This window comes from Geotrypetes seraphini, chromosome 16 (genome assembly GCF_902459505.1).
Source record: "Geotrypetes seraphini chromosome 16, aGeoSer1.1, whole genome shotgun sequence".
NCBI lineage: Eukaryota > Metazoa > Chordata > Amphibia > Gymnophiona > Dermophiidae > Geotrypetes > Geotrypetes seraphini.
This window is the reverse complement of record NC_047099.1, coordinates 15,175,255-15,188,238: the sequence shown is the minus strand read 5'-3', so window position 1 is coordinate 15,188,238 and position 12,984 is coordinate 15,175,255. Positions and strand designations below refer to the sequence as shown.

General features: G+C 44.2%; 1 pseudogene; it reads left to right on the top strand.

Annotated features, from left to right (window-relative positions):
• The window catches only part of LOC117349726, a 48,522-nt pseudogene that overhangs the window by 19,303 nt on the left and 16,235 nt on the right, over window positions 1–12,984 (top strand).

Here is a 12,984-nt window from a genome sequence, read left to right as displayed (position 1 = left end):
TGATTGAAGTCTATAAAATCCTGAGTGGAGCAGAATGGTACAAGTGGATCAATTTTTCGCTCCGTCAAAAGCTGCACCAGCGGTTTTAGCGCACACTGCTTTGCCACGCACGCTAGACGCTAACGCTGCCATTGAGCTGGCGTTAGTTTTTACGCGTAGCTTTCCTGCAGCACCCACTAAAAACGCTATCGCAACTTAGTAAAAGGAGCCCTATGGGGGACACTCGATGAAGTTACAGGGAAATACTTTTAAAACCAATAGGAGGAAATATTTTTTCACTCAGAGAATAGTTAAGCTCTGCCGTAGGTTGTATTTTTATATATTTACAATTAATAATTTAATCTTTATTAATAAAGATTAAATTAATAAGGATTAAATTATTAATTGCAGGTTAAAAAGATTAAATTATTAATTGCAAATATTTTAAAATACTGATGTATAAAAGAAAATTGTTGAATGAAGGCATTATAAATTATCCTTTATACCCGCTATTCCCTTGTTTACAGATATTTAGTTGTGGGTTGGATAATCTATAAATTGATCTGTGTGTGTAGTAGGTTGTGATAAGATCAGATAGTCTGTTATTGAGAAAGACATAGGGGAAGCCACTGCTTGCCCTTGATCGGTAGCCCTTAGGCCCATCCGTGTGTATCCCAGGATGTCCTGGAAAGGGGAAGGCCTGTCATTTTGGAGTAGTGGGCCTGTGAACAGGAGGGATGGGGTAAAGGTGGTGCTGAGGTGGTGTCAATAAATGGTAACCCTAGATTTTGGTCATCCTGATTCTCCCGTCAGAGCCCTAGTACTGAGGGAGACTACTGAAATTGCTGACAGCTTGTGGATGGAAAGTCCATGAAGGTTTGCTAGAAGGACAGACAGCAGAGGATTCCAGCTTGGCGAGAAGATAGCATGGTCCCAAGCCCTACCCAGTTCCACCCAGCCCTGTCCTATTACACCCATGTCATGCCCCATTCCACCCCAGCCTCGCCCTCCAGCCCGCCCCCGCAACCTGTTCTCGGCTTCGGGACTGCGTCAAGAGGGCATCTGGGCGTGCGCCTATGCAATGTGGTGACATCACATGCATGCACATGACGTCACTGCTTTGCATCCACGCGTGTGCAAATGCCCTCCCGACGTGGTCCCGAGGTGGAAGCTTTTCAAAACCAGTACAAAATGCCGGGTTTTGAAAAGCCTGTCTGGATCCCTGGACATATCCTCTAAAAAGAGGATATCTCCGGGAAAATTTGGACTTCTGGTAACCCTATCCCGGGCTCACCAAGAAAATAATTGGAACTTTGCTCTTCTAAAGGTGTCAGCAGGAGAGGACAGGACAAAGACTGTGTGGCAACCCATCTCAAAGGGGTAACTGTGAGAGTGAGACCCGCATGGAGTGTTTCCTCTTGGTGGGAAAGATAGAGTGGATCCGGGCGGTGACGGGACTAAATTGCGCGAGACAATGGCGCGCCGACAACTGAGCGCAGACAACTGAGCGCAAGGTTGACGGTGCGCCGAAGAAAAGCACTATTTTAAAGGGCTCCGACGGGGGTGTAGTGTGGGGGGGAACCCCCCCACTTTACTTAACAGACATGCGCTGGCGTTGTGGGGGGTTTGGGGGGATGTAACTCCCCACATATACTTAAAACTGAACTTTTTCCCTAAAAAACAGGCAAAAAGTTTGGTTTCAAGTATAATGAGGGGGGTTACAACCCCCCAAACCCCCCACAGTGCCAGCGCAATGTCTGTTAAGTAAAATAGGGGGGGTTCCCCACCAACACCCCCCGTCGGAACCCTTTAAAATAGTGCTTTTCTTCGGCACGCCGTCAACCTTGCGCTCAGTTGTCTGCGCGCCGTTGTCTCGCGCGATTTTGTCTATGAACCATCCGGGCTGAGGAAAGAGGGTGAGACCTGGAGCCGTTCACCACATGTACAAAAAGATTTGTATGAAGAGTTTAGAGAATATAATGAAAGAATTCTTAAATTGGCCAAATAAAGCTTGAAAACAGTTTCAGCATTCAGGAAGTGTTTCTGATGTCTCTTTTCTGTATTTGGATGTTTTCACATCACTGTCGTACACTTTTGTATTTTATCTGGTTGTGACCTTTTCACGTTCAAAAAAATAAGTTTAAAAAAAAAAAAAAGATTGTGAATTAAATCTGCAATCAAGTTTCAAGTACAGTTCCGTTTACCAATTGCACCCTGGTCTCTGTTGATTCTTTGACAAGAGATAAGGTAGTGGCTATGTGGTGACTGAACATGGGAAAGTGATTCTTCGGCCTACCAGGAGGAGCTAACTGCTGCCTGAGACTGTGTGTGAGTGAGACCAGGGTTACACAGTGAAGAACACTGATCTAAGGCATCCCTGATATAATTACTTGCTGTGAATTTCTGACAGAGCGTTTTCTTCCAGTTTCAAGGAGATACACAATCTTTATCTAGTCACACAGCAGGGCACACACTCCCTCACATACCACACACCCAGAGGGGGAAAAGGCACTCACAGACACTAACACAGTAACACTAGCGGACTGAGATCAAACAGTAACACTAGCAGACTCACAAAAAGAAAGGTAGAAACCAAGAAGCCAGAAAACATCCAGACGACAGAGACAGAAGGTCCATAACCAATTTGCCCAAACAACTTAGAAGGGAGACAAGAGATGGATGCCCAGGGAAGCCAGAAGGTGAGCTTTCCAGTCTTCTGCACCGGCTGCAATATGTATGACTACCTCCCTTCGGGGACTAGGGCATACATTTGCAGTCGCTGCATGGAGCTGGATAGCTTGAAACGGCAAGTCCGGCTACTAGAGGAGACAGTGCTGAATCTAAAAGAACTCCTCACTTTGAAGAGGAAATACATGAACAGGAGAAGCTTCTAGTCCAGTTCAGTCCAAACGAAGAGGTCAAGGAACTAGAAAGATACATCGAGGAAGCACACCAGCAGCATGTGGAGAACAGTACCTGAACAACTCTGGAAGAAGGCCTGGATGAGAGAAGAGAAGACATCCCTGCAAATTCTGGAGAAAAGGAAGCAGAGACAAGGGGCGATCACACACCAGGAGTAAGAGGGAGACTGCAGGAGGACACCCCCCCCACCTGAAGAGCAGAAAGCGACTTCAGGAGTATCGCAGGAAGAAGAAGATCGGCCCTATACCATGGATGTAGACCCCTAAGGAACCACCGAATAAAGAAGATGGGGATCATCGTGGGAGACTCCATCGTACGGCATGTGGACAGCTACACCGCAGGAGGGAGAGAGGATAGAAATCGTCACCTTGCCTGCCAGGAGCAAGAGTGAAGGATGTGGGCCAACAGGATCTCCAGGATCATAGACAGCGCAGGGGGAGAGGACACTGCTGTGCTTATCCACGTGGGAACCAACGATGTGAGCGGACGGAAGTATGACAGGGAAGAAATGAAGGGTCAGCTCCACTCACTCGGAAGAATACTGAAGATCAGGGAGGTGAAGGTGGCCTTCTCCGAGATCCTCCTGGTACCAAGAGCGGATGGAAGGAGGCAAGGGGAACTGCAAGTGATCAATGCCTGGATGAGACGATGGTGCGAAGAGGAAGGCTTTGACTTCGTGCGCAACTGGACAACGTTCTGGAAAAGAAGCAAGTACTACAGGAAGGACGGACTGTACCTCAATGAGGAAGGAGCAAGAGTATTGGCAGGCAACTTCAAGAAGGCCATCGAGAAGGCTTTAAACTAAAGGTCAGGGGAAAGCCGACAGTCGACCACCAGTCGATGGTCCGGGCGACAGGATGTCCCAAAGAAGGAACTATGGACAACTACTCAGACACAGGAGGGGACGACCACAAAGCATTTAAGAGAGACAATACAGGAGCAAGGAAGGATACCGTGAAGGAACCAGGGGAGACTGCTAAACTTAAGGAGTCTAAGAAGGCAACACAAAGGGAACTCAAATGTATGTATACGAATGCTAGAAGTTTGAGAAACAAAATGGGAGAATTAGAAGCAATAGCAAAGAACGAAGAACTGGAAATCATTGGCATAACAGAAACCTGGTGGAATGACGAAAACAAATGGGATACAGTACTTCAGGGATACAAACTGTTCAGAAGAGATAGAGTGGGGCAGAAAGGTGGAGGTGTTGCACTATATGTTCGTGAAGAAATAGAATCTGTGAGAGAGACTATGACAGAAGAGAAAGAGAAGCTGGAATCCCTCTGGATAAAGATTCCCATACACAACGGAGCTGACACAAAGATTGGCCTTTACTATCGACCGCCAGGACAAATGGAAGAAACAGACGTGGAAATGATAGAGGAAATTAAACACGAATGTAAGACAGGTAATGTCATAATTTTGGGGGATTTCAATTTTCCTGGAATAGACTTGAACCTGGGAATTTCAAATTGTGGCAAGGAGGCAATGTTCCTGGAAGTGCTAGGGGACTGCTTTCTGGAACAATTGGTGGGAGAGCCAACAAGAGGAAACGTCACCTTGGACTTGGTCCTAAACGGCAATACGGGGCCAGCAAAGGAAGTAGAAGTCATGGTCCTGCTGGGGACGAGCGATCACAACATGATCAACTTCAGACTCGATGTCGGGAAGGGGAAAAGTACCAAAACCTCAACCACAACTTTAAACTTCAAAAGGGGAAGATATGATAGCATGAGAGCCATGGTGAAACAACGGATCAAGAAAAAATGGGCAAAGTCAAAACGGTAGAACAGGCATGGTCCCTTCTGAAAAATACTATCACGGAAGCACAAAACCTCTACATTCCGAGGATATCCAAAGCAAAGAAAACCAAAGGCAAAAGAGAGCCGGCGTGGCTTACTAAAGAGGTGAAGGAAGCCATAAAAGAAAAGAAGGACTCCTTCAAAGCATGGAATCGCACGAAAACAATCGAAACTTGGAACAAATACAAGGGTGATCAGAAGAAGTGTCACAGGGCAGTGAGGGATGCCAAAAAGGACTATGAGGAGAAAATAGCGCAGGAGGCCAAAAACTTCAAGTACGTGAAAGGGAGAAAACCCGCAAATGAGGCGGTGGGACCGCTGGACGACCAGGGAAGGAAAGGGTACATCAAGGAAGACAAACAAATCGCAGAAAGACTAAATTCATTCTTTGTGTCTGTCTTTACAAAGGAAGACATTGCAACAATTCCAGAAGCAGTGAAAGGTTTCAAAGGAGTAACAGAAGGACAGCACTTACCACAGTAGACGTGGGACTTGGACCAGATATACTGCCAGAACGACAAACTCAAAAGCGACAATCCCCTGGACCGGATGGAATTCAATCCGAGAGTCTTGAAAGAGCTAAAAGTGGAAATCAGAGAACTATTCCAAAAACTTGCCAATCAGACAATCAAAACAGGGCAATACCAGAACGACTGGAAGATAGCGAACGTCACGCCGATATTCAAATAAAGGATCAAGAGGAGTACCGGCAACTATAGACCTGTGAGGTCTCATGTCGGTCCCTGGGAAGATGGTTGAGCGCTGATTAAGGATAGCATAACCCGGCACCTAGACCACACAAGACCTGATGAAAGGCCAGCTAACAGGATTCAGGAAAGGGAAGTCATGCTTGACGAACCTACTTCAATTTTTTGAGACAGTGAACTGATAATGGAGAACCGGTGGATATTACATACTTGGATTTTCAGAAAGCGTTCGACAAAGTTCCACATGTAAGACTCCTCAGAAACTGCAGGGCCATGGAATAGAAGGAGATATACTAAGATGGATAGGCAAATGGCTGAAGAACAGAAGGCAGAGAGTGGGCATAAATGGAAAGTTCTCGGACTGGGAAAAATGTGACTAGCGGTGTGCTCCCAAGGGCTCGGTACTTGGCCCATTCATATTTAATATCTTCATCAATTGACCTAAAGCCTGTGTTCTTCAACTTTTTTACACCTATGGACCGGCGGAAATAAAATAATAATTTCGTGGACTCGGCAAACTAATAAGACTGAAATTTTTTAAATCCCCTTGCCGCCCTGTCCCCGCGAGCTCGGTCCATTAACTATCTGATCCCATCCGCACAAGCCTCAAATAGTTATGAATTTTATATTGAACATATTTTATTAAAGTATAAAAAAGAAACAATATTCTGTACAATTGTCATTTTATAAATATAAATGATACAGGGCAAGGATCAACAAAACCCCCGTCTCCCCTCCCCTTCACATATATCCCCTCTACTATCAAGAAAACTGAATAAGCCAAATTATTACAGACTGCTACACAAATATCATGCTAACAGAATACTGCAGTCACACATGGCAGGAATGGTGTTAGGGGGAGTGCAACTAGGGCAACTGCCTCCTGGTCAGAGAGAGCCCTAAGCCAGCTGGAAGCTAAAGACGTACTGGCTGGGCTTTGCACTCCCCAGTTATGTCTAACATCAGCTCTAGCAGGATACATATTTTAAATCTGATATATTCTAATCACAAGATAGAAATAAAATTATTTTTTTCTACCTTTTGTCGTCTCTGGTTTCTGCTTTCATCATCTTTTCACTCTCTTCCATCCAGTGTCTGCCGTCTGTCTCTTCAATCCAGCATCTGCCTCTTCCATCCACTGTCTGCCCTCACCCCTCCCCCTCCCATATGGTATCTGCGTTCTTTCTATGCCCCTCTCTCCTACACCAGATCTAGCATCTTTGTCCTCTTTCCTTATTTTTCATCTGACCCCCCTTCCCAGCATCAATCTTTCTCTACCTTGTCATTCCTCTGTCTCTCCCCTTTCCCTCATCTGATCTCTCCATTCCATCCTGACTCCTTCCCCTCCTATAATCTCCCTGCCAGCTGTTTCCTTCCAATGTTCCTCCTCCCCTGTCCAGCAGTACCTTCTCTCTTTCTTCCTCCCCTTATCCAACAGTAATTCTCGTCCCTTCCCTTTCCCTTCTCCCCTGTCAGAAGTAGCCCCTTCCCCTCCCTTGTCCAGGAGTACCCCTTCTCCCTTTCTTCCTCCCCTTATCCAACAGTAACTCTCTTCCCTTTCCCTTCCCCTTCTCCCCTGTCAGCAGTAGCCCTTCTCTTCCCTTGTCCAGGAGTACCCCTTCTCCCTTTCCTCCTCCCCTTATCCAACAGTAATTCTCATTCCTTCCCTTTCCCTTCTCCCCTGTCATCAGTAGCCTCTTCCCCTACCTTGTCCAGGAGTACCCCTTCTCCCTTTCTTCCTCCCCTTATCCAACAGTAACTCTCTTCCCTTTCCCTTCCCCTTCTCCCCTGTCAGCAGTAGCCCCTTCTCCTCCCTTGTCCAGGAGTACCCCTTCTCCCTTTCCTCCTCCCCTTATCCAACAGTAATTCTCATCCCTTCCCTTTCCCTTCTCCCCTGTCAGCAGTAGCCTCTTCCCCAACCTTGTCCAGGAGTACCCCTTCTCCCTTCCCTCCTTCCCTCTCCAGAAAATGTTCCCTCTATGTAGGCTAGCAGCAGCTCTGTGTGCTTTTAACTTCGGCACACAGCTGCCCCTAAGCAGTATTTTAGCGCAGTTTCATGAGGCAGCCTCGGGGCCTTTGGTAGGTCGGCCCACTTTGATGATGCGATGTGGGCCGGCCTACCAAAGGCCCCGAGGCTGCCTCATGAAACCACGCTAAAATACTGCCTAGGGGCAGCTGTGTGCCGAAAGTTAAAAGCACACAGAACTGCCGCTGCTTTTCTGGGGGTGCGGAGACAAACGCGGCAGGAGTCTGTGGTGGCAGGCAGGAGTGCCGGCATAGCGACGGCAACAGGAAGTTGCACGTCAGCTGACGCTGGCACCTTTTGCTGCGGCGGGGTCCTGAATCCTTCACGGACCGGCACGATTTTTTTGAGGACCGGCACCGGTCCGCGGACCGGCGGTTGAAGAACTGTGACCTAGAGGATGGAACATCCAGTGAAATCATCAAGTTTGCAGATGACACAAAGCTATGCCGGGCCATCAAATCACAGAAGGACAGTGAAGAACTCCAGAGTGACTTGAGCCGATTGGAGAATTGGGCAGATAAATGGCAGATGAAGTTTAATGTAGAAAAATGCAAAGTGATGCACTTAGGCAGAAAAAATAAGGAACACAAGTATAGTGTGTCAGGTGCAACTCTGGGAAAATCTGAACAGGAAAATGACCTGGGAGTATTAATCGATAGGACACTGAAGCCATCGGTGCAATGTGCGGCGGCAGCAAAGAATGCAAATAGAATGCTAGGCATGATAAAGAAGGGAATCACGAGTAGATCGGAGAAAGTCATAATGCCGCTTTATAGAGCGATGGTCAGACCACACTTGGAATACTGCGTCCAGCATTGGTCTCCATACCTAAAGAAGGATATCATACTGCTAGAGAGAGTGCAGAGACGAACAACAAAGCTGGTGAAAGGTATGGAGAACCTGGATTTCGAGGAAAGACTTAAGAGACTGGGGTTGTTCTCCCTTGAGAAAAGGAGACTACGAGGGGATATGATCGAGACATTCAAAATACTGAAAGGAATCGACAAAATAGAGCAGGAAAAAACGTTATTTACAATGCCCAATGTGGCACGGACAAGAGGACATGGGCTGAAGCTAAGGGGGGACAAGTTCAAGACAAATATCAGGAAGTTCTGCTTCACACAACGAGTGGTGGACACCTGGAATGCTCTCCCAGAAGAGGTAATTGTGAAATCCTCCATTCTAGGATTTAAGGGTAAGTTAGATGTACATCTCCTTATGAGTGGCATGAAGTGACATGGGTAGGGGTAGGCTAGATGCACTTCTCTTTACGAGAAGCTTGGAGCGTTATGGGGACCAAAACTATGCCAGGGTACACTTGGCGGGGCCTCCGCGTGTGTGGACTTGATGGACCTAGGGTCTGTTCCGGAGATGGCACTTCTTATGTTCCTTAATTAAACACAATTCAGTGGAATATAGATTACAGAACAGACCTTATCTCAAAACACATTTAGAATTTGTATTCAACCCCATTAATTTTCTGTAATGACATATAATATTATATAATTAAGCTTGATATCCAATTAATAAGAGATCTGGTGAAATGCGTAATCATAGCTGTGCACAAGTTTGCATCCAATTAGACCATCCTCTAGGACCAAGTGTAGAACTACTTATATCACTGGCTGACTTGCGTGTCCATTTGGATCAAGAGGGAAATGCCTGATTTCACAGGAGCTGTCAATTAACATTGCAAGACAGATTTTGCTTTTTTTCTGCTGGCAGTACAAACACCTTGTGTCCCATTTAGGGCAATGATCTGACAAAACCGTAAGAGAGGTGAATCTGAAGCCAGTATAGAAGTCTTCTGAAAGAGGAAATGATCCCGTATTACGTATTCTGGGTATTGGGTGAGGTCTTGATGTTGGTTTTGGCATCAAACAGTCAATTCCAGGCACCAAGATCTATTTGTTCCTTATTAAGCCATTATGGTAAAAGTTACTTCAAGGGAGGAGACCTGATCTTGGGTGGGTTAATTCAGATGTCACAGATTACTGCATTTGACTTTAAAAGTTTTACAGACTTCAATAGATCATAGAAACATAGAAACATAGAAATAGACGGCAGATAAGGGCCACGGCCCATCTAGTCTGCCCACCCTAATGACCCTCCCCTACCTTTGCTTAGTGAATAGAACCCACATGTCGATCCCATTTGGCCTTAAAATCAGGCACGCTGCTGGCCTCAATCACCTGCAGTGGAAGACTATTCCAACGATCAACCACCCTTTCAGTGATCAAATTTTGCAGAGAAAAATAAGAGCTGATAATCACTGGTGCAGGACCTAATTGTTAAAAATTAGAGATTCCAAATAAGTCATGCCTTCAATTTTATCCTAAAAGTTGAAAAAGCCATCTCAAACCTGAATCATGAAGGACGACTGATGTCTACAGGCAGGCAGATCTCAGTTCGGCTCCTTTAAAAGATGGTTTTGTATTAAATCTGCTTGAGAGAATATGAAGTAGATGTTCAAATATATATGAAACAAGAGGGTCATTCAGGAAGTTATTATTTAAATCCATAGACGGATGAGAAGTACTTGCGCTGTTAGTATTAGGTGATAACCACATTAATACTTTGGGAGTAATAGTCAGCCAGGGTTCACCGACCAGCAGGTGGCGATGAGTGAACAGTGCAGCTTCTAGGCTTGTTATTGAAGCAGCTTCTGATCCAGTGGGAGAACAATGCATTGCTATTTATTTGTATGGATACTGGCTATAGATGTGTACTTTTGCATTTGTTTAAAGTATATGAACACAAATAAAATTCTCCTCAGCTTTGCCTCTAGGAATGTCCACTTTAAACATGTAGAACAGATAAGAACGCTTAAGAAGTAAATTTTATAAAATGTGCTATATAAGGGGCCGCTGAAAAGTTCTCAGCCCGACCAACAAAGCTTGGGCAGTCACCATCGAGGGCTATACACTTAGGGGTCCTTTTACTAAGGTACGTCAGCCGCTTTAGCATGCGTTAAATATTATAAATCTATGGACGCTTTAGCGATTAGCACGTGCTAAAATGGCTAATGCACCTTAGTAAAAGGACCCCTTAGTTCAGCAAATTTCCCACTTTTTTGGTTCTGTATATTTCCGACGGAATGAAAAAATGTGGACAATCACTGGACATAGGGGCTCATTTTCCGATAAGATAGACGTCCAAAACACAGCACTTGGATGTCTTTACTAGTCAAAAAGTCCAAGTGGGCATTCTCAAAACAGGCTTTCTAGACGCCGTTCTGGTTGTTTAGTCTCCAGTGCTTCTAAATCTTAAGGGGCGTATTAGAGGCATGTTTTCAACAGGCTTAGTGGGCTTTGGACTTGAACGCTCTGCATGGGTAATCAAAACTTAAAAAAAAAAATGTCCTGGGTTTTTATTAGATGTTTGGAATTAGACCTGTTTTATAAGCATCTAAATGCTAAAAAGGTCCCCTAACTGACCAGATGACCACTGAAGGAATAAAGGCATGTCCCCCCCTTACTCCTCCAGTGGTCACTGAAGCCTTCACACTAACCAAAGATGTGAGAAACAACTGTACTGTCCGGCCTATATGACAGATTCACATGGTTCACATACACTGGCACAGCAGAGCAGAAGGGCACGCTAAGGATTACTGCAATGAATGTCATATTAAAAGTCCCAGGTACAGATGTCGCTATAGCATGCTTATAGTGTATGTTGAGCCCTCCAGAACCTACTGTACCTACATAAAAATGGTACCTGCAAGCATAAGGGCTATTGTTGTGGTGTACAGGTGTTGGGTGGGTTTTGGAAGGCTCACCATTCAATATAAGCAAGTTATAGTGACATCTGTATCTGGGACTTTTAATATGACATTCACTGCAGTAATCCTTAGAGTGCCCCTCTGCTGTGCTCAGGAATGCTTAGCTGTCTGTGAACAGTTTGCAAAGAATGCTGGCTACTTTGGACATCAGAAAAACGTGCTTTTGTGCGTTTTTCATGTGTTCGTCTTTATATTCGAGAATGGCCAAAAAAGATAGACATACTAAGGGCCCAAACATCTAGATTTCTTTTCTTTTTTTTTTTTTTTAATAAATCTTTATTCATTTTTTAAACTCACAATAAGTATAACACAAAATACAATCATTTTATACTTTAACATTACTTATTATATCATCAAATTCTAGCTCTCATCAAATATCTCCCCTCCCTTATATCCAACAATTAATCATAAGCAGAAGAAATCATAAAATATTCCCACCTCCCACCCCACCCTACACGTGTATGAACAAAAAGGAATTAATTTTTATTCTATGCAATACTTTCAATCTTTACAGTATCTTGTTAATAGCTCCCAAATAACCTGAAATTTCTTAAAATTTCCTTGCTGTGCGGCAATTATCCTTTCCATTTTGAAAATGTGACACAAAGCGTTCCGCCAAAAACTATAATTCAGCCTATCCCAATTTTTCCAATTATTTGTAATTTATTTTCAAACAAAAAAGATACGCTTCTTGCGGTTCTGAAAATGAACATTTTCTCTACTGGATTTCTGGACGTCTTTCCCAAAATGTCCAAACTCAGACTTAGACATCCTATTGAAAATGCCCTTCTAAGTGTATAGCCCTCGATGGAAACTGCTCCAGCTTTGTTGTTTGGGCTGAGAACTTTTCAGTGGCTACTTGTATGAGTGAAACCCACTTTTACATGTAAAAAAACATTGTTAAATTACATCTTCAGTGGATATTATTTGGTATTGGACTAGACGAAGGGGTAAGAAGTAAAGGCTAAGGAAATTGTGCATACAATTGTATAATTCATGCTTCTCTGTTTGAATATATAACTGAATAAAAAAAAATTACATTTTAAGCCTTGTTCTTGTTCACAGAAAAAATCCCTATTACTATAGGCATTTCTTGGCCTTTTATTTTGCCATCAATGAGATAAACCAAAATCCTGAGATATTGCCCATCACCCTTGGCTTCCATATATTTGATACGTGCACTACCGCCTTAATTTCCCAGTGTAGTGCTCTGATTATCTTATCAGGGAAAGAGACCCCTGTTCCTGGATACAGATGTCACCAGCAGGGCCGGTTGGCTGGTTTCATTGGAAGTCTCTCTCCAATGACGTCAAATGTACTGACAAGACTTACAGGTGTCTACAGATACCCACAGGTACAGTAAGAACAAGTGTCAGTTTATAATCTTTGGCGTTTGCTGCCTCCTTGCCTTCTTTTTCCTGTCCTTGTTTTGTAAGCCTGGATTAATGCAGATAATTTCCTGAGCTTAATGAAATATTGAGATTGTGATTTTGGCATATAAAGAGCAGATGGCCTATCTAGTCTACTTATCATTGCCATCTACAATCACATTTTCTCCCTTAGAGTACTTGTCCCAAACATTCTTTTGAATTTGCACAGAGACCTCAGAAATGTTTCTTGGAGAAGGCTAAAGGGAAATATGTGTGGAATAAAACAGAAAATGATAGCAAATAAAGATCAAGGGCCCAATATTCAATGTAATTTAAGTGAGGGGAAGATCTCCTGCTGCTTTAATCGCTTCCAACCACCTAAGAGGTAGATGCACTA